The 22,805-nt window shown below is 43.9% G+C and overlaps 1 protein-coding gene across 4 annotated transcripts in view; it reads right to left on the bottom strand.

The window, feature by feature from the left end:
• STAG1 (stromal antigen 1) overlaps positions 1 to 22,805 on the bottom strand; it is a 348,090-nt gene that overhangs the window by 303,250 nt on the left and 22,035 nt on the right. For 2 of the 4 annotated variants that reach the window (XM_030574674.1, XM_030574672.1), the window contains one exon: positions 7,488 to 7,539. The exons of 1 other annotated variant lie outside the window; for it this stretch is intronic. The gene's annotated coding sequence lies outside the window, so the exon portion shown is untranslated. Of the gene's footprint in view, positions 1 to 7,487; positions 7,540 to 12,732; positions 12,754 to 22,805 lie in introns of those variants that run through there. One more of the 4 variants, XM_030574675.1, reaches the window with a different exon arrangement.

Genomic DNA, 22,805 nt, shown 5'->3' with positions numbered 1-22,805 from the left:
CGATGCAGTTCTGTACCGCAGACCATAGACTTGGCCCTGGCTCTGATGGTAAGCCCAGGGTGTCCAGAAGGGCCATTGGGCAGGAGATTGGCATTGTTGCTGCCACGGTGCCAGATATGGTTGGTAATTCCACCACGACCTGGACCTCCTGCTCCACGACCTGCTGGAGCAATTAGAGAGTCTGCTTCCCATTCTGAGGTCTCTCAGTAGGAGGACCACGGAGGAGTAGTACCCTGGGTCATCAACAATCGGGCCTCCAACTCTGGGAAGCGGTGTGGTTCTTGCACCTGCATGGGCAGTGCCGGAGATGGAGACCGGTGGGCCATCATGGCCGCTTTACCTGTGGAGCGGAACAGGGGGTGCGCAGTCACCGGCTATTTAACCCTCCCTTGCAGGGAGGAAGGTACCGGGAGGCGCATCAAGTCCATGGCCGCCTCAAATGCCTCCAGCGTCGATGGTGGCTGTATGTCCGTCGGGTGACTGGAGGCGTGGGGGAGGGGTCAGACTTGACTGAACCCCGACCAGGACAGGATTCGACAAAACCCTGGGCAGAAGTAAGGAGGAGGCACGTGTGGACGCTGGCGATCCTGTAAGTTTCGGGAGGGTTGAACGGCCTTTTCTTTTTTACTGTCAGGGGGGATGAGTGGAAGAAGAGTGGGATTAGCAAGGAAAGCTATCTTAGTCAGGTCAGAACATGTAGGGATAAAGTGAGAAAGGCTAAAAGCCAAGTACAGTTGAACCTTGCAAAGGGAATTAAAACCAATAGTAAAAGGTTCTATAGCCATATAAATAAGAAGAAAACAAAGAAAGAAGAAGTGGGACCGCTACACACTGAGGATGGAAAGGAGGTTAAGGATAACCTAGGCATGGCCCAATATCTAATTAAGTACTTTGCCTCAGTCTTTAATAAGGCTAATGGGGAGCTTAGGGGTAATGGAAGGATGACAAAGGTGAATGAGGATATGGAGGTGGATATTACCACATCTGAGGTAGAAGCCATACTTGAACAGCTTAATGGGACAAAATCGAAGGGCCCAGAAAATCTTCATCCAAGAATATTAAAGGAACTGGCGCATGAAATTGCAAGCCCGTTAGCGAGAATTTTTAATGAATCGGTAAACTCAGGGGTTGTACCGTACGACTGGAGAATTGCTAACGTAGTTCCTATCTTTAAGAAAGGGAGAAAGAGTGATCCAAGTAACTATAGGCCTGTTAGTTTGACATCTGTAGTATGCAAGGTCTTGGAAAAAATTTTGAAGGAGAAAGTAGTTAAGGACATTGAGGTCAATGGTAATTGGGACAAATTACAACATGGTTTTATTAAAGGTAGATCGTGCCAAACCAACCTGATCTCCTTCTTTGAGAAGGTGACAGACTATTTAGACAAAGGAAATGCGGTAGACCTAATTTACCTCGATTTCAGTAAGGCATTTGACACCGTTCCACATGCGGAATTATTAGTCAAATTGGAAAAGATGGGGATCAATATGAGAATTGAGAGGTGGATAAGGAACTGGTTAAAGGGGAGACTACAACGGGTCGTACTGAAGGCTGAACTGTCAGGCTGGAAGGAGGTTACTAGTGGAGTTCCTCGAAGATCGGTTTTGGGACCAATCTTATTTAACCTTTTTATTACTGACCTTGGCACAAAAAGCGGGAATGTGGTAATAAAGTTTGAGGATGACACAAAGTTGGGGGGTATTGCTAACACGGAGAAGGACCGGGATATCATACAGGAAGATCTGGACGACCTTGTAAACTGGAGTAATAGTAATAGGATGAAATTTAATAGTGAAAAGTGCAAGGTCATGCACTTAGGGATTAATAATAAGAACTTTAGATATAGATTGGGGATGCATCAGCTGGAAGCAACAGAGGAGGAGAAGGACTTTGGGGTATTGGTAGATCACAGGATGACTATGAGCCGCCAATGTGATATGGCCGTGAAAAAAGCTAATGCGGTTTTAGGATGCATCAGGCGAGGTATTTCCAGCAAAGATAAGGAGGCGTTAGTACCGTTATATAAGGCGCTGGTGAGACCTCACCTGGAATACTGTGTGCAGTTCTGGTCTCCCATGTTTAAGAAGGATGAATTCAAACTGGAACAGGTTCAGAGATAGGCTACTAGGATGAGCCGAGGAATGGAAAACCTGTCATATGAAAGGAGACTCAAAGAGCTTGGCTTGTTTAGTCTAGCCAAAAGAAGGCTAAGGGGGGATATGCTTGCTCTTTATAAATATATCAGAGGGATTAATATTAGGGAGGGAGAGGAATTATTTAAGCTTAGTACCAATGTAGATACAAGAACGAATGGATATAAACTGGACACTAGGAAGTTTAGACTTGAAATTAGACGAAGGTTTCTAATCATTAGAGGAGTGAAGTTCTGGAACAGCCTTCCAAGGGGAGTAGTGGGGGCAAAAGACATATCTGGCTTTAAGACTAAGCTTGATAAGTTTATGGAAGGGATGGTATGATGGGAGAGCCTAATTTTGGCAAATTATCTTTGATTATCGCCAGATAAGTATGCCCAGTGGTTGGTGATGGGATGTTGGATGGGATGGGATCTGAGTTACTGCAGAGAATTCTTTTCTGAATGCTGGCTGGTGAGTCTTGCCCACGTGCTCAGGGTTTAGCTGATCGCCATATTTGGGTCGGGAAGGAATTCTCCTCCAGGGCAGATTGGCAGAAGCCCTGGAGGTTTTTGCCTTCCCCTGCAGCGTGGGGCATGGGTCACTTGCTGGTGGATTCTCTGCAGCTTGAGGTCTTCAAACCACAATTTGAAGACTTCAATAACTCAGGCATAGGTTAGGGGTTTGTTATAGAAGTGGATGGGTAGGGTTCTGTGGCCTGCTTTGTGCAGGGGGTCGGAGTAGATGATCACATTGGTCCCTTCTGACCCTAGAATCTATGAATCTATGATGATGAGTGGTGCCGTACTGAGGCCAACCCATGGCGGTGCCAGTGGGCTTTGGAGTCTTTTGTCGGGCCCATTTTGTGCACCTTTGGTGCCGGAGCACTCCGCACCGAGGAGGTGCTCAGTGCCGGGTCATTGGGTCCTGGGTCAGATTGTGGTCTCAACGCTGCCCCCATTAGCAGGAGTTTTAGTCTCTGCTCTCAATCTTTAAGGAGTCTGGGGTGGAAACCCTTGCAAAAGTGGCACTTCTCCTTCTAGTGACTCTCACCAAGGCACCACAGGCAGGAAGAGTGAGGATCACTTTTGGGCAGAAACTTGCCACAGGCCTCACAGATCTTAAACCCTGGAGACAGGGATATACCCCAGGAGGGGGGAAAAATGTCCCAACAACCAACTAACTATACTATAGGGAAACAACTATTAAACTGAGAACTATATACAACTAAGGTCTATCAGATACTACTAAGACGCTTGCTGCGAGAACGAGCCAAGTTCCAGCTAGCTGTCACCAGCAATAAGCAGGAATTGAGGAGGTGGTGGGTCGGCAGGGCCCTATATTGGGCGCCATGAAGGCGCCACTCTAGAGGGCACCCAAGCCAACCCTCTAGAGCAACAGACGCTGCTGGGGTAAAATCTTCCAGCTGGCGTGCACATGGCGCACGCACACAACTGGTTGCAATGGACCTGAATAATCACTCGAAGAACAATGAGTTTTTAAAATATATTAAGAACAAAAATAATCTTGACAATAGTACTTGTCTGTTACTACATGAAAATGGTAGAATTAGCAATAATAATGCAGAGAAGTCTTGGAGCAGCAAGGAAGTTCCAGAAGACTGGAAGAAAGCTAATAGTGTTCCAAATTTCAAAAAGGGTAAATAAGATGACCTAGGTGATAATAAGCCTGTCACAGCCTGTCCTGGATCCCAGGTCTCAGAATGTAATCATAAACAGATCACTTCGGTGTGTTTCCAGTGCAGTCCCATAGGGACTGATTCTTGGCCCACACTATTTAACATTTTTATCAATCTTTGGAAGAAAACAAAATCATCATTGACAAAGTTTGCACATGACACACAAATTGGGGAACGGTAAATAATGAGGAGGATGGGTAACTGATTCAGAGTAATCTGGGTCACTTTGTAAGGTAAACTAGCATAAGCAAGCAATATGCGTTTTAATAAAAGTAGCAAATGTAAACATTTACATCTAGGAACAAGGAATTTAAACCATACTTGCAGGATAGGGGACTCTATCCTGAAGAAGATTTGGGGGGCTGGGGTGGATAATCAGCAGAAAATGAGCTCCCAATGTGATGCTGTGGCCAGAAGAGCTATGGCTATCATGAAATGCATAATTAGGGCAATGCTGAGTAGGAACAGATAAATTATTTTACCTCTGCATTTGACACTAATGCGACCACTGCTGGAATACTGTGCCCTGTTCTGGTGTCCACAATTCAAGAAAGTTATTGATAAATTGGAGAGGGTTCATACAAGAGCCACAAGAATGATTAAAAGATGAGAAAACATGCCTTATTATGGTAAGCATCGAAGAGGTCATTCTATTTACCTTAAAGTAAAGGTGTGACTTGATTAGTGTCTTCCTACCTGGGGAACAAATATTTAATAATGGGTTCTTCAATCTAGCAGAAAAAGGTCTAACATGATCCAGTGGCTGGAAACTGAAGCTGGACAAATTCAGACTGGAAGCAAGGCATATGTTTTTCACAGTGAGGGTATTTAACCACTAGAACAATTCAGCGACAGTCATGGTGGATTCTTCATCACTGGTCATTTTTAAATCAAGATAGGACTTTTTTCTAAAAGAGCTGTTCTAGAATAAAACAAACAATTATTTCAGGAAAGTTCTATGGTCTGTGTTATACAGGTCAGAATAGATTGATCAAAACTGTGGTCCCTTCTGGATTTTGAATACATAAGTAGTCTCTACAGGCTCAAGGGAGCAATAGGTTTTGCAGATAAATTCTCTATTGTCAAAAAATTTCAGAAACACAAACTCCATTTATGCCTCAATAGCCTCCCTGGCAGTTTCTGGCAGCAGTCAAGGCCCCAGTGACTACCATGGGTGGGGCTGGCCTTAGACTTCTTTGCTACTGGATGGGAAACTGTTCCAGGACGGTACAAAAGGCACAAAAAGACTAGCTATAATCAGACTCCAGGTACAGAACCAAGATCCTTGCTCTCTGCAGAGAAGCTGCCATTATCAGTCAGTTGCTGATAGTAGAGTAATCCTTGCAAAGCCAGAGCACAGGGTGGGGAGAGTGAGAACAGTTGCTGGATGGAGAACCGGTTACCAAAATCTTTCCTCAGCCAAATCGGTGAAGCTCCTTGATTAGACCAGTTAGCTAAGGCACTCACTGAGCCATTAAAGTGGATTTTCAATAAATCTTGGAGCAGCAAGGAAGTTCCAGAAGACTGGAAGAAAGCTAGTATTGCTGCAACTTTTAAAAAGAGTAAACAAGATGACCTAGGTAATTATAAGCCTGTCACAGCCTGACCTGGATCCCAGGCAAGTTAATACAGTGGTTGAGCAATCCAGTTTTCATACTACTCCAGCTCCTACATCAGCAGAAAACTATTTTACTAAAGCAATTCAAACATTTCACCTGACGTGATCCTTAGGAGACAGTTTACAAGTAATTTCTACACTGATTTAACAGCATTAAAATGGAAACATCATACTACAAACAAAGGGGATATGAGGCAGCAATTTACAGTATAGCTTATATTCGTACATTAACTGAAATATAAACAGCAGCAAGAAAACATGCCAAGAAAAATTAACCCCAATTGTAACTATTGATCATGCTATTCACATCGCACATTACATATGGGATGGGGATAGTGTAGTTTATCACTTTCATGGGGAATTATTCATTTAAAACCAATGAACGATGAATGTAAGGAATAGCCAAGCGCACAGATTTTCCCCCGGTTGTATTTAGAAACAAAGCCCTCCATCCACTTGCCAATAAAACATTGTCCTGAATATTCAAATGATTTGTCCAGTCTAATTTTAAGTGACTGAAGCAGCAGGAGACTACTCCAGTCTAGCTGACCTCTTATTAAGTGTACTTTTGGTCAATTTCAATCAAATTACATCTATCTACACGCCACTGTTACACCCTAAACAATTATTCCTCCGTGGTGTTTTCATTGCCTTTAAATATTGACCATACGTATGATTATATCCCTGTTAGTTATTGCACCATACATATTTTAGTTTTTTAAACCTTTAGTAGCTCTGAATACATTCCTCCAGGTGCTAAAATATTCTTCCCCAGTTTATCAGAATTTTTTGGATACTGAGACCTAGAACTCTGAATAGTACCCAGGTGCGATATGACATGGGTCAGATACAGAAGAACTGTCAGTTCCTTCATCAGTGAAGAAATTTCTCTGTATTATACTGCACAAAGTGCTATTGGCTGTTTTTGTCATTAATACTGAACGACCAGATCATGTCTAATTTGCTTTGCACAAAAGCTTGTTGAGATATTTCTAGTTCAGTAACGTACCATTCCCTTCTGAGCATTTGACCAGGAGGACAGAGTCAGAGTATCTTCTCAGACTATGCTGAAATATCCTATTTTTGATACTCCATCCTCCTTCCCTCATATCCAGCTTGCTCTTTTCATCTACTTGTCACGTCTTCCCGTAGCTACCATTATTATGATTACAGTGGAGCCTAGTAACTATACCTTAGATCGGGTTGTATTCTAAAATGGGTTTAAAATATTTTTCTCTCCTTAATATAGAAGTCCTTTTAGAGTGAATTTCACACATGGTTAGTTTTCACACATTTTCTCTTGTTGAATTTAATACAGAAAATCTGAAATTGGGCTTTTTACGAACCTTGTCCTTGACAGTCCAAACTTTCACTGTTAACAGTGAAACTATTTACCTACACAATTTGGTAGACAGATTTATCCCTTAGTACATCTGATGCAATATGTACTTATAATTGTATTTTGGGTCATTTTTAAGAGATTCATAATAGTTGAAACTATGTGTGACAAATTTTTGTCAAATATACTCTTCTCTGTTGTATAGATAAAAAACAGACTCCATCAACATAGTTACAGTTTTCAGTCAGATTATATGCTGCTGGGCAGAATATTTTATATATGGGGGTCTGGCACACAGCACTGATGTGAAGTGTACACTTCTCCATCTCAGACAGGTTTGTCCTCCTTACTTAGTCATCTACCATTAAGCATGAAAAAACCACAGGAAATTAATATACAAAAAAAACTTAATTGTAAAATAGTCAAGTTAACTTGTACTACACACAATACACCTGACACAAACACAAACAAGCGAGAAATGAAAAAAGTTATGCCATTACAGTACAGACCCTTCAATGCTCTAGCCACAATCATACACTTTGCCATTACCACATTCACAACATCACAGATCCCACACCACAACCTTAAAACTCCTTTGTAATTTCACCAGATATAATTCAAGTTTTGTGTCTGTACCAAGACTATATATCTCTAAGGCATTAGCTATTTGAAGCTGGAATATTGATCAACAAAGCTTACCTTTAAGAATGTATTAACATGCAATGGAAACTCTGGCTGCCACTCCTGATACCTAGAAAAGCAAAAATCAAGTGTGTATTAGGTTTCTCCTGCCAACCATTTCCGCGATGCCAATAAATCTTGAGGTATAAAGCATGACCTCAAACTTGAACCACCACTTCCAGACGGAAATTTAGGAGCTCTCCAAACAAATGTTTGGAACCTGTTTTGGGTTCATAATTTAGTCACTGCCAATACAGCTATCCTCCATGTGCTGGACAGACTAACAGAATGTAAAATGAGCCAAAAGTTAGTTATAAGGAAATTTTCTGTAAGGAACCTCAAGATCTTCCACCAATCTTCAGAGACTGAAGATGACAAATTCTTCTGTTTAACTCAAGAATTCACCCACAGATGTTAATCTTTCAGTTCTACAGAGGTAAGGAACAAACACCTCTTGTGTGCTCAAGCAAATTTTAATTATTTGCAATAGGACTGAGGCCATAGGTTACTTTCAGTTAAAATGGTCACCATTTACCTAAAGCCTGTGCAATAGATTAGAATGTCCCTATCAGTGTAAGAGGGGAGTTTCTGAGGAGTAACTGCAGATCCTGTGCTCAGAGGTAACAGCCTTGGCTAATTTGTGAGTTTGGTAGGTTTCTGTAAGGGCCTTGTGATTGGGTTTTCGAGTCTCTCCAGTCCATGTGTGTGATCTCTCCAGGTGTTTTAAATTATTCTTGTTAACGAAGGAGTTGTGCTAACCCAATTATACTAGCTAAATACGCCAGCTGCAAAGTGAACTCTGAGTCAGAGAATAGGCAAATGCTAACGGGAGTGTTTGAAGGAATTTGTAGCAGGGAATTTGCTTATCTTCTACCTAGGTACATTTCTACAACAGTAATAATGGATAACATTGGAACAGTATTTGCGGCCTGGAGGAGATGTCCATGTTTTCCTTCCTGACTGAAGGCACTAGAGTTTTCCTGAATGTGAAGTGCAAATTGATTGGAAAAAAAGATGTGGTCTTGAAGAACCATCAACCTGACAGTACCAAAGAGAATGAAGACTTCTTGAACAACAAGATTTGGGAATCACTGCCACAGATTCAACAAGGGAAGGAATTAACAATGAAGGAGTCAAAAGCAGAAATCAGAAAGGAGGATTGGCAGTTTATGATCACTAGAGGAAAGTGAACCAGAAGGCATTCTACATAGCAGAATACATTATCAGGTAGGATTCAAAAAAGAATTAAAGACGTTCATAGAAGATAGGTCCATCAATGGCTATTAACCAGGATGGGCAGGGATAGTGTCCCTAGCCTCTGTTTGCCGGAAGCTGGGAATGGGCGATAGGGGATGGATCACTTGATAGCCTGTGCTATTCATTCCCTCTGGGGCAACTAGCATTGGCCACTGTCGGAGCACAGGATACTGAACTAGATGGACCTTTGGTCTGACCCAGTATGGCTATTCTTATGTAGTCTACAAGGCATCTGCAGAAAATCTCTCTGAAATTTCACTAGAGAAACAAAATAAAGCTGCAGGGGACATATATGAGGATGGCTGCTCTGCTCAATCCAGAAGGACATCACACCTGCCCAACAGAAGACATGAACAGTCCCTGTTTTCAGGGACTCCATGTTAAGAGAAGTGAGTAAAAAGTTCTGCAAGAGACAAAAAAAAACAAAAACAAAAAACAGAAGAATTGTGCGCCCTCTTCCTGGAATTAAGAGAAGAGATATGATAAGATGGCATTCTGAAGCTGGCGCACAAGACTCTGCTGACAATGAAACATATTGGCACTAGTGGCATGACATCACGCTTCAAAGATTATTGAACACTTCAGGGACGTTGGAAGAGAGGAAAGGCCAGGTGATATTTCTGAAGAGCCTGTTTATCCCATGAGCAAAGGGGAGGTGAACCTCTGAGCTAGGTAAGTGGTATAAAACAGAGGGATTTGTTTTCGTGGAATGTTAGCCATGTTCCATGGAAAAGAGATCTAGAGAGTTTGAATGGCCTTCATCACAATGGCACAGAAACCAATCTTGTAGAATAGACTAGTTAGATTGTTTGGAAGTCATTTAACAACAAACAGTAATGGAGTAAACACAGTACAAACACCATGCAATGCAGACTAGAGGAGTCATGAACATCATAAATCATGGTGTCAAGGGATGTGAAGAGAAGAAATACAATTACTGCAAAAAGTAGAGAAATTAGAAATTCAGGCACCTATCAGCATATAACCTATATTCTTCCACCCAGACAGACCTCACCATTGCCACAACTATACGTCGAAGACCACAACTTTAATTTCAGCCTTTTAGTGATGCCATCCATGCAAAGCCTTCACTAACTACCACCGCCAAGCACAAACTACTATATTAAGCATGCCAAAATAACAGCAACGTGAGTAAGGGAATATGTGCAGAAGGAAAGGTTGTGGGTAGGTTGTTGTGTCCATTTCTTCAGCCAGAACGGCCCTTGGCCTTCATCATTGGAATCCGATGTTTTTAGAAAATTCACGCTGCTTATTAATTGTAATTCCATCAAATCCTAGTGCTTACATAGGAACATAGGACTCAAAGGAACCTCCTGGATCACCATGTCCAGTCCCGATATTGCAGGCAACTATGTCTTACTCCCATTCATAAATTTATCAAATTCTATCTTAGAACAAGGTAAATTTTCTTTTTCCACTATTTCTATTGGAAGTCTATCCCTGAACCTCACTCCTCTCATGGTCAGAAACCTTCTTCTAATTTCCAACCTAAATTTTTTCATGGCTAGCTCACACCCATTTGCTCTTGTTCTAACATTGTCCTTTAATGACTAGAATTGTAGACAATATTGCAGATGAGGTCTCATCACTGCCTTGTACAATGGCAGTAATACTTGCCTATATCTCTACCAACTCACCTCACAAATCCTAGGATCACATTTGCCTTTTTTTAATAAATGTATTTCTTTGGTGGCTCATAATTATCCTGTAAACTAATACACCCAGGTCTTTCCTCTCCTCTGTTGCTTCCAACTGATGAGCTGCAACTTACAGCAGAAATACTTGCTATTAGTTCCTAAGTACATGATCTTGCACTTGGTACTCTTAAATTTAATCTAATTTCATCCAGTCCTCTAGGTCATCCAATTCTTCCTGTATAATATTCTGATCCTCCTCTGTAATGACAATGCCGCCCACCTTTGTGTCATCAGAAAAGTTCATTAGCAGATTCCTATATTTTGTGCTAAGGTTATTAATAAAAATATTAAAATACGATTGGTACAAATACTTGAGGAACTTGACTAGTAACCTCCCCCTCCAGCATAATCTGCTGTTGCCTCCCCGTTTAGCCTATTCCTTACTCACTTTATTATTCTTGTACTAATCCCCATCTTCTCCAGCAAAACTGATAATTTCCAATATGGTACCAAGTCAAGTGCATTATTAAAATGCAAACAGACTAGATTTACTATATTTCCTTTGTCTAAGAAAACATTTATCTACTCAAAGAAAAGTATCATGTTAGTCTGGCACAGTCTACCTTTGCAGACCCTTGTTGCATTTTGTCCCATTTTTCACTTAACTCCATATTTCTAATTATTCTTTCCTTTAAAATTTGGTTCAAAAGTTTGTATTCTACTGAAGTCAGACTAACAGGTCACTAGTTGCCGGAATCGCTTTTCTTCTCTTCTTAAATACAGCTACAATGTTAGTTATTCTCCACTCTAGTTTTGATAGATTTATTAAAAAACTTTGCTACTGGACTTGCAACTTCATAGATTCAAAGGCCAGAAGGGACCATTTTGATCATCCATTCTGACCTCTGTATAATGAAGACCATAGAGCTTCCCCAAAATAATTCCCACAGCCTATCTTTTAGAAAAAAATATCCAATCTTGGTTTAAAAATTGTCAGTGATGGAAAATCCACCATGATGCTTGGTAAATTTTTCTAATGGTTAAATATCCTCATTATGAAAAATTTATGCCTTGCTTCCAGTCTGAAGTTGTCTAGTTTTAACTTCCAGCCACTGGATCATGTTATGCCTTTCTCTGCTAGATTGAAGAGTCTATTATTAAATATTTGTTCCTCAGGTAAATATTTATAAACTGTAATCAAATTACTTTTTTTAGCCTTCTTTGTTCAACTTGGGGCTCTTCTATGAACCCTCGCCAATTTATCAATATCCTTCTTGAATTAAGGACACCAGAACTGGACACAGTACTCCAGCAGCAGTTGCATTAGTGCCAAATACACAGGTAAAATCTCTATTCCTACTCGAGATTCCCTTATTTATGCATCCCAGAATAGCTTTAGCTCTTTTGGCCACAGCATTACATTGGGAGCTCATGTTCCACTGATTATCCATCACAGTCACCGAAATCATCTTCAGAGTCACTGCTTCCCAGGATAGAATCCCCCATCCGTATGGCCTATATTCTTTGATCCTGGATGTACACATTTACCTGAATGCTTCCTGTTTGCTTGCACCCCATCTACCTAGCAACCAGATCATTCTGGAACAGTGATCTTTCTTCTTCATTATTTACCATTCCTCAGTTTGCGTGTCATCCCCTATCATCAGTGACGATATTACATTTTCTTCTAGGTCATTGATAAGAAGGATAAATAGCATAGGGCCAAGAATGAATCTCTATGGGACCCTGCCAGAAACACAATCACGTGATGACAATTCCTCACTCACAGATAAACTCTAAAACCTCTCAGCAGTTAGCCAGTTTTTAATCCATTTAATATGTGCCATGTTAATTTTATTTTGTTCTAGTTTTTTAATCAAAATGTCATGTGGCACTAAGTCAAATGCCTCAGAAAAGTCTACTATTACATTAATGCTATTACCCTCATCAACCAAACTTCTCATAAAAAAAAATCAAGTTAGTTTGACAGGATCCATTTTGCATAAACCCATGTTGATTTTCATTCATTACATTACCCTACTTTAATTCTTCAGTACTCAAGTCCTGTATCTATGACTCCATTATCTTGCCTGAGATTGACATCAGGCTAAGAGGCCTATAATTATCCAGGTCATCCCATTTACCATTTAAAAAATTGGCCCACCATTAACTTTCTTCCTGTTTCCTGGAATTTCCCTGCTACCCCAAGGTGGTAGAGAAGGAACTGATGATAGGTCGCCCAGACAGCCATGGTATCTGCCACAAGAAGGCATGGGGCACGTGCACTGGCAGAATGGACACTGCTAGCTAGAAATGTTCAATCAAGGGCTTGAGAGGTGCATGCATACCTAAAGTAGAGCACGAACAGAGATGCTACTCGAATCAGCAGTAAGCTCCCAGCTGCAGTGTATATATATCCTCTGTAGTAAATTGTTGGGATACTGGTTAAAATCCAATTCTGTTTCTTCTTAAAACAAATAAGAAAAAGGGGATACAGAAAAAGAGAAAAACAAATTCTGTCTGATACTTGCAATTCAGTTGTTGGAAAAACACTGGCAAAGTACATACTATATTACCTGATTATAGGGCTGTTGATTAATTGCAGTTAATTCACGTGATTAACCCAAAAATTTAATTGGGATTAAAAAAATTAATCGTGATTAATTGCAATTTTAATCGCACTGTTAAATAGAATACCAATTTAAATGTATTAAATATTTTTGGATATTTATCTACATTTTCAAATATATTGATTTTAATAACCCAGAATACAAAGTGTATGTTGCTCACTTTGTATTATTTTTATTACAAATATTGGCACTGTAACAATGAACAAAAGAAATAGTATTTTTCAATTCACCTCATACAAGTACCATAATGCAATCACTTTATAGTGAAAGTGCAACTTACAAATGTAGGGTTTTTTGTGTTACATAATTGCACTCAAACACAAAACAATGTAAAACTTCAGAGCCTACAAGTCCACTCCAAGTCTTGTTCAGCCGATCACTAAGACAACAAGTTTGTTTACATTTACAGGAGATAGTGCTGCTGGCTTCTTATTTACAATGTCACTTGAAAATAAGACTAGGTGTTCACATGGAACTTTTGCAGCCGGCATTGAAAGGTATTTACGCGCCAGATATGTTAAACATTCGTAGGCCCCTTCATGTTTCGGCTACCGTTCCAGAGGACATGCTTCCATGCTGATGACGCTTGTTAAAAAAAATAATGAATTAATTACATTTTAGACTGAATTCCTTGGGGGAGAATAGCATGTCTCCTGCTCTGTTTTACCCACATTCTGCCATATATTTCATGTTATAGCAGTCTCGGATGATAACCCAGCATATGCTGTTCATTTTAAAAATATTTTCACTGCAGAGTTGACAAAATGTAAAGAAGGTACCAATGTGAGATTTCTAGAGCTATAGTACTCAACCCAAGGTTTAAGAATCTGAAGTGCCTTCCAAAATGTGAGAGGGACAAGGTGTGGAGCATGCTTTCAGAAGTCTTAAAAGAGCAACACTCCGATGTGGAAACTACAGAACCTAAACCACCAAAAAAGAAAATGAACCTTTTAGCTGGTGGTATCTGATTCATATAATGAATGTGAACATTTGCCGCTCTGCACTGCTTTGAACTATTACTGAACAGAACCCCTCATCAGCATGGATGCATGTCCTCTGCAATAGTGGTTGAAGCATGAAGGGACATATGAATCTTTAGCACATCTTGCAACTCCAACTACAAGTGCCATGCGAATGCCTGTTCCCGTTTCCAGGTGACATTGTAAACAAGAAGCAGGCAGCATTATCTCCTGCAAAATGTAAACAAACTTGTTTGTCTGAGTGAATGGCTGAATGAGAAGTAGGACTGAGTGAACTTGTAGGCTCTAAAGTTTTACATTGTTTTATTTTTGAATGTAGTTATTTTTGTACATAATTCTACATTTATAAGTTCATCTTTCATGATAAAGAGATAGCACTACAGTACATGTATTATGTGAATTGAAAAAATACTATTTCTTTTGTTCTTTACAGCACAAATATTTATAATCAAATATAAATATAAAGTGAGCACATTTGAAAATGTAGAAAACACCCAAAAATATTTAAATAAATGGTATTCCATTTTTGTAATTGTGTGATTAATTTTTGTAACCGCTTGACAGCCCCTATTATCCACCAAAGGACTTGCGAAACTTAACTAGAGAGGCCTAAAGCATCGTTCAGCTTGCCTTTTTGGTCATAGCAAAGCATTGCAAAGTTCACTCTGTCCTCACTAGACAAGCTGACTCTTATTAGATGGAAGGCAAGATGAGAAAAGAAGATAGGAGGAATAAGATGAGGGAAGAAATTGACACTACAGAGGATGGAGTATTGTTTGGTTTGCTTTCTTCAACTCATCTGGTCAGAGCATGTTTCAAAATCAGGAAAAAAGACTTAACGGTATGACAGAATAGCTATGGGTTTCACCTACTGGTGATGGTGCTGGCCATGATCCTGACGCCATGCATAAGCAAATTACCAACTGCTCCCCAGAAACGCAAAGTTGAACATGGATAGCAACCTTCTCCCATGAAAGCTGATAAGTAATAATAAAGATCCAGACATGCACACATCATCTGATCGTAAACATTTTGGCCTGTTGCTATCAACAATTCTGACCTAAACACGGTTAACTAGAAGCTTGTCAAAGCTCTTAGTGAGGTAAAGGCAGCTTACATTGTTCCTTGATTTAAATCACTCCACCCTGACATTATAGGAGGCTGTCAGTGCCAAATACTTCCCATTGTAAACTCATGTTTTAATTTGCTTGTAAATTTACAAGCTGTAATTGTTTGGGCTGAAATTGTCCCTGCTGGGTGCCTGCCCGAGGCTGAACTGTTTTGAAAAGTTTCCATTAAAAAACAGTTCAGCTGTTTCTCAGACTGAAGTTAGGGGGAAACTATATTGTTTTGCACATGTTAAAATGTTCTTACAATTAAGTTCCAGTGCTTCCATACTTTGGCATAGGAACTTTAAATGCAGTACGAATAGAGAGAGTGATGACTGCCCTTGTGTCAGCGATGTGCCTTTTGCCATCCTTGTGAAAATCCACTGTAATCTGGCTGAGTTGTAAACCTCCGAAAGTCAGTTTGTGCTGAGGAGAGGCTTCAAAGTTTTCATATGCATGCTCCATCCCCACACAGCTTTTATGAGCCCAGATTATACATGCACTACCCCAACAAAGTGAATGAGCATGCTCCACTGTAGGACTGAGCTGCAATTTTCCACTGTAGTGCCAAGCAACAGAACTTGGAGCAGGAAGACTGTGGCCTTGTGTACACTACAGAGTTGCAGCGCTGGTGAGGGGGTTACAGCGCTGCAACTTAGGATGTGTACACATTTGCACAGCACAGGCAGCGCTGCAACTCCCTGGTTGCAGCGCTGGCTGTACACCCGGTCGAGCCTCGGGTGTAGAGGATCCAGCGCTGGTGATCCAGCGCTGGTCAGCAAGTGTAGACACCCACCAGCGTTTTTATTGACCTCCGTGGCATAAGCAGGTATCCCAGCATACCTTAGAAGCCTCTCTGGTAATCATGCAAACTCCACTGCCCTGGGCTCACCTGACCCCTCCTTTAAATGCCCCGGGAATTTTAAAAATCCCCTTCCTGTTTGCTCAGCCAGGTGTGGAGTGCAATTAATCAATCAATCACTCAGCGACCATGCCTCCACGCACCAAACGAGCCCCAGCATGGACCAATGCAGAGCTGCAGGACCTCATAAGTGTTTGGGGAGAGGAGGCTGTGCAAGCACAGCTGCGCTCCAGAAGGAGAAATTATGATACCTATGGGCAGATATCGCAGTCCTTGATGAGAAGGGGCCATGAACGGGACGCGTTGCAGCGCAGGGTCAAAATTAAAGAGCTGAGGAGTGCTTACTGCAAAGCTCGTGAGGGAAATCGCCGCTCAGGAGCTGCCCCCACGACCTGCCGTTTTTACCAGGAGCTGGATGCCATACTTGGGTGTGACCCCACTGCCAATCCTAGGAGCACGATGGAGAGTTCAGAGCAGGGAGAAGTGGGGGAGGTTGTAGAGGACGGCGACAGTGAGGCTACTGGCGTGGAGGGAGACACCCCGGAGTCCCAGTACACAGGCAGTCAGGAGCTCTTCTCAAGCCAGGAGGAGGCTAGCCAGTCGCAGCAGCAGGAAGTTGATGGTGAGGAAGAAACTGAGGATCGTGCTCGGGGTAAGTAGATTTTTATGTTTTGGGAGAGGAGGGTTTTGGGTATGGCTGCCTGCATCCATGCCTAAACGTGGAATAGCCCATTGATTTGCTCTATCACGTCTCTGTAATCTGCCTCGGTAATCTCTTGAAAAGTTGCAGCAAGAGCGTTTGCAATTTGCTTTCTCAAGTTGATCGGGAGAGCCACCGTGGTCCCTGTCCTGGTCAGGCTAACTCGTCCGATCCACTGTGCAGCGAGGGGTGGGGGGACCATGGCTGCACACAGGCAAGCTGCATAGGGGCCAGGGCGGTATTCACATTCCTGTAGAAGACCCTCCCTCTCTTCCCAGGTAATACGCAGCAGTGATATGTCTGGCAGTAGGAAACCCTGTTGAGAATTTAGGGATACTTGAGTGCAGGGCGCCAGGTTCGCGTTTCCCCAGCCCATTGCGCTCTGTTGTTAACCCCCCCCCCCAGCACGTAGCCAGCCACGTGGTGTGCTCCGGTGTTCCCCACCCCCCCTCCCAGCACGTAGGCATCCACGCGGTGTGCTCCGGTGTTATGCACCCCCCTCCAAGCAGGCATCCAGCACCGCGGTGCGCTCCAGTGTTCACCACTCCCCCTCCCAGCACGTAGGCATCCACGCGGTGTGCTCCGGTGTTATGCACCCCCCCCCCGAGCAGGCATCCAGCACCGCGGTGCTTCTCCCCCCGCCCACCAGCAGGACGGCGTGAACGCGGACCAAAGCCCAACCCCCCCCCCAAGCAGCTCACCACCTTCCTGTTCACTACTATCCCCTCTTCAGGACACCAGCTACCTCCTGTACCCATTGCAGATAAACCCCAGTGACCCATTGGTCAATTCCCACTCCCAAGGGGAAATCGGGGGAAAACCACTCACCCCATTGCTCGCCATGACTTTTAGCTTCCCTGCCCTCTCTGTGTTATGTGAGGTATGTGAGAAGGATGCTACCAAAAGTCTAAAAAGTCCTTCACTGTGTGATAATAAACAATGTAGCCTCTGTGTATTACATGGTTCTCTCTCTCTTTTTTCTAGTGACCTTGACTACTGCAGCCGGATCACCGGCCTCACGTAGGTTGCAGAACTTGAGAAGGAATCCCAGAAAATCAAAAGAGGAATTGATCAAATCTGTTATGAGTCACTACAACAAAGAAAGTAGGAAGACACAGGAATGGAGAGAGAAAATGTATGAATGGAGACAGAGCGTACATGAATGGAGGCAAACAGAAAGCAGGAGAAAGGAATTGTCTGCCAAAAAAACCACAAAGCAGATAAGCCTCCTGGCTCGCCAAACTAAGTCTCGAGTCTCTCGTAGCCATGCAGACAAATATGTACCGTTGTAACCCACAGCCCTCCCAAAGCCCTCTTTCTTGTTCCCCAGTATTTCCACAAAACAACTTTCTCCAGCAGCCAGTTCCTTATTATCCCCAGCTGCCCCCAACACCTGTACGATCACCTACCAGCCCTGATAACTATAATTCTTACCCTGTTCACTCCACCCACATTATCCTGCAGCATAGTAATCCTGAAGTGCAGCAGACATTGAATAGTGATCAAAATAGGACATATTCAAACCTGTGAATGTACAGTCCACCACCCCAACCCCCTTGCCTTTTATGTACTGTATGTTGAATAAAGGATTTTTTTTCTTTTTCACTACGTTATATTATTGCTGGAAGTGGTAAATATTGTACACCAAGGTAAAGCAAAGCACATCAAATGCATCAAACATTACTGTTGGCTCTCAGCATCAAATTGCTCCCTTAAAGCATCCCTAATCCTTGAAGCCCTTTCCTGGGCCTCCCTATTAGCCCTGCTCTCTGGCTGAGCAAACTCATCCTCTAGGCGTCGAACCTCAGAGGTCCATTCCTCACTGAATCTTTCACCCTTCCCTTCACAAATATTATGGAGGGTACAGCACGCGGATATAACAGCGGTGATGCTGCTTTCCCCCAAATCTAGCTTCCCATAAAGACAGCGCCAGCGGGCTTTCAAACAGCCAAAAGCACACTCCACAGTCATTCTGCACCGGCTCAGCCTGTAGTTGAACCGGTCCTTGCTCCTGTCAAGCTTGCCTGTATATGGTTTCATGAGCCAGGGCATTAAGGGGTAAGCGGGGTCTCCAAGGATCACAGTGGGCATTTCGACGTCCCCTACTGTGATCTTGCGGTCTGGGAAAAAAGTCCCGGCCCTCAGCCTCCTGAACAGGGAACTGTTCCTAAAGATGCGTGCATCATGCACCTTTCCAGGCCATCCTGAGTAAATGTCAGTGAAACGCCCACGGTGATCCACAAGCGCTTGCAGAACCACGGAGAAATACCCCTTGCGATTAACGTACTCTGATGCCAGGTGGGGTGGTGACAGAATAGGAATATGCGTCCCATCTATTGCCCCTCCACAGTTAGGGAAACCCATTTCTGCAAAGCCATCCACAATGTCCTGCACGTTCCCAAGAGTCACGGTTCTTCTTAGCAGGGTGCGATTAATGGCTGTGCAAACTTGCATCAGCACTATTCCAACGGTAGACTTTCCCAGTCCAAACTGGTTCGCCACCAATCGGAAGCAGTCTGGAGTTGCCAGCTTCCAGATTGCAATAGCCACCCGCTTCTCCACTGGCAGGGCAGCTCTCAATCTCGTGTCCCTGCGCCGCAGGGTAGGGGCGAGCTCAGCACACAGTGCCATGAAAGTGGCTTTTCTCATCCGAAAGTTCTGCAGCCACTGCTCGTCCTCCCAGGATTGCAGGACGATGTGATCCCACCACTGACTGCTGGTTTCCCGAGCCCAAACGCGCCGTTCCACGGAGCTGAGCACGTCTGTTACTGCCACAAGCAATTTACTGTCTTCACCGTGAGGCGATTCAATATCATCGTCTGACTCCTCACTGTCACTGTCACTCTCATTTTGCAGCTGAAGGAATAGCTCCATTGCCATGCGTGATGTGCTGGCAACATTCATCAGCAAGATCGTCAGCAGCTCAGGCTCCATTTATAACAAAAACCGCAGAAATCGCGCTGCAGAATCACAATGCCGCCGAACTGCTTGAAATGTGTAGCAAAGCACCACGGGGCGTTGGAACAGGAAGCGGAAAAACCCTCACACTTCCTTCCCCTTCCCACAAGCCACAGCGCCGAAATGGGACGAGGTGATCTGTGGGATAGCTGCCCACAATGCACCACTCCCAACAGCGCTGCAAGTGCTGTAAATGTGGCCACACTGCAGCGCTGGTTGCTGTAAGTGTGGCCACTCTGCAGCGCTGGCCCTACACAGCTGTACTAACACAGCTGTAACTACCAGCGCTGCAAAACTGTAAGTGTAGACAAGCCCTGTCTCTCTTGTGTGTGGGGAAAGGGGGGGATTGACAGCACAAGGGCCAAATCATGAACTTTTCAGCACTTGTCCACATCTGCCCCCACTTAACCAACTAGAAAATAAGACAGGCTACCTGCCTTAGCTAGACCGCCATCCATTCTCTTCCTGCAGTCTCCTGACTCTTCACAATAAACAAAGCAGGAGTCCTACAGAGAACAGCCTCATTCACAATATCACTCAGGGCTTGTCTACATCAGAAAGTTGCAGCGCTGGTGAGGGAGTTACAGCGCTGCAACTTTGAGAGTGTCCACATCTGCAGGGCATCACCAGCGCTGCAACTCCCTGTTTGCAGCGCTGGCCGTACTCCCGTTTTGTCTCGGGTGTAGAGGATCCAGCGCTGGTGATCCAGCGCTGGTAATGCAATGTAGACACTCACCAGCGCTTTTCTTGACCTCCGTGGAAGGAGGAAGCCTCTGGTAATCAAGCTGGTTTCCTTTCCCGGTTTGCTCTCTCGGTCCCGGAGCCAGCCAGCAAACCGCAGGGAAGGAGACCTGCTTGCTCGGGGTTCCGGGACCGAGAGAGCAAACCGGGAACGCCGCGGTTTGCTCTCTCGGTCCCGGAGCCAGCCAGCAAACCGCGGGGAAGGAGACCTGCTTGCTCGGGGTTCCGGGACCGAGAGAGCAAACCGGGAACGCCGCGGTTTGCTCTCTCGGTCCCGGAGCCAGCCAGCAAACCGCGGGGAAGGAGACCTGCTTGCTCGGGGTTCCGGGACCGAGAGAGCAAACCGGGAACGCCGCGGTTTGCTCTCTCGGTCCCGGAGCCAGCCAGCAAACCGCGGGGAAGGAGACCTGCTTGCTCGGGGTTCCGGGACCGAGAGAGCAAACCGGGAACGCCGCGGTTTGCTCTCTCGGTCCCGGAGCCAGCCAGCAAACCGCGGGGAAGGAGACCTGCTTGCTCGGGGTTCCGGGACCGAGAGAGCAAACCGGGAACGCCGCGGTTTGCTCTCTCGGTCCCGGAGCCAGCCAGCAAACCGCGGGGAAGGAGACCTGCTTGCTCGGGGTTCCGGGACCGAGAGAGCAAACCGGGAACGCCGCGGTTTGCTCTCTCGGTCCCGGAACCCCGAGCAAGCAGGTCTCCTTCCCCGCGGTTTGCTGGCTGGCTCCGGGACCGAGAGAGCAAACCGCGGCGTTCCCGGTTTGCTCTCTCGGTCCCGGAACCCCGAGCAAGCAGGTCTCCTTCCCCGCGGTTTGCTGGCTGGCTCCGGGACCGAGAGAGCAAACCGCGGCGTTCCCGGTTTGCTCTCTCGGTCCCGGAACCCCGAGCAAGCAGGTCTCCTTCCCCGCGGTTTGCTGGCTGGCTCCGGGACCGAGAGAGCAAACCGCGGCGTTCCCGGTTTGCTCTCTCGGTCCCGGAACCCCGAGCAAGCAGGTCTCCTTCCCCGCGGTTTGCTGGCTGGCTCCGGGACCGAGAGAGCAAACCGCGGCGAAGCTGGTTTCCTTTCCCGGTTTGCTCTCTCGGTCCCGGAACCCCCCTTGAAGCCGCCCAACAGCGCTGCAGTGTGGCCACATCTAACACCACTTGCAGCGCTGGTTGCTGTAAGTGTGGCCACTCTGCAGCGCTGGCCCTATACAGCTGTACTAATACAGCTGTAACAACCAGCGCTGCAAAATTTTAGATGTAGACATGGCCTCAGATTCACACCCTAAGCACCAGCCGTCCTATGAGCTGATTAAGTTAGGGATCCTGTGAAAAAAGTATGTAATAATGACTATCAATGTATACACACAGGGGAATCAAATTAAAGGATATATGGGTAACTATAATTCTAGCATCGAGTGTCAGACTTTGTAACCTTTATGTTCTTTAAAGGTATCAAAGTAATTTCATATAAATAGCATAGTCATATTAACATATGATCAAAATACAGAAATAAATAAAGATACACAAAGGCATGCAAAACTGTTACAGGCATTCTAGTATTTTAATACTTTATCTCCAACAACATTATGAAGAAGGAAAAAAGGCCTGAGAAAACCATTCAGTTGAAGACTACAAGGTTCAGAGGGATGATGATCTCATTAAATGAGTCACAGAATGGAAAATTTTAAAGTCTAAGGAATTATACATATATTTTAAAAAGTCATGTAAAGCTAAACAATTATTTTGTTAGAAAAACTAAGAAGGTAAACTAAACATTAAAGAAATTGCAGAGCAAGTAGGTCTCAACTCAGGATTTCCTCCCAGTGGCAAGTTGCAGGAAGAAGGCAACTAAGACAGCAATTTCTCCAGAATTTAACCTTTCATTCCTTTAAAAACCACCACATAGCCTTAAAGTTTTTATGCTTGAATAGTTTTCTAAAAGATCACAGAGGGTCCAAAAACTAATCTGAAGACGACTCTACTTCTCAGACCACTGGTTTTTGGTTCACACAGCTGCTTAGTCACAGGATGCTAGCTTTCATTTCCAACTGCTTGAATCTGGAAGACAAGTAAAAATACTTTCCTACATAAAAACTTCTCCTCCTCCCAGAGGGACATTATACAGTTGCAGACGAGAGAACAAGGGTAGTTTCTGTGTGACTATAAGTGGGAGGGGAGGCTATCCATATGACACAGTTTCTATTAAGACGTAATCTGTGATGTTCTCCACATTAACACAAGAAGAGTTTGTGTTAAATAAGATCCTTTATAACTTTACAACCAACTAATGGTACAAAAAAAAGAAGTCTGTTCCTAAGCTGAAGCAACCAGCTCTTTGTTCTGCTCAGCAGTCAGAGACAGGCATTGGTATGTGAAGAGTAACTCAGAATTATTCAGGTACGCTCAACACCTGTACGTAACAATAGCACCTGTGCCACACTTTTATAAAAAAAATTAAAATT

This window comes from Gopherus evgoodei, chromosome 9 (genome assembly GCF_007399415.2).
Source record: "Gopherus evgoodei ecotype Sinaloan lineage chromosome 9, rGopEvg1_v1.p, whole genome shotgun sequence".
Classification (NCBI taxonomy): domain Eukaryota; kingdom Metazoa; phylum Chordata; order Testudines; family Testudinidae; genus Gopherus; species Gopherus evgoodei.
The sequence above is the reverse complement of the archived record's forward strand: the minus strand, read 5'-3'. Positions and strand labels throughout refer to the sequence as shown.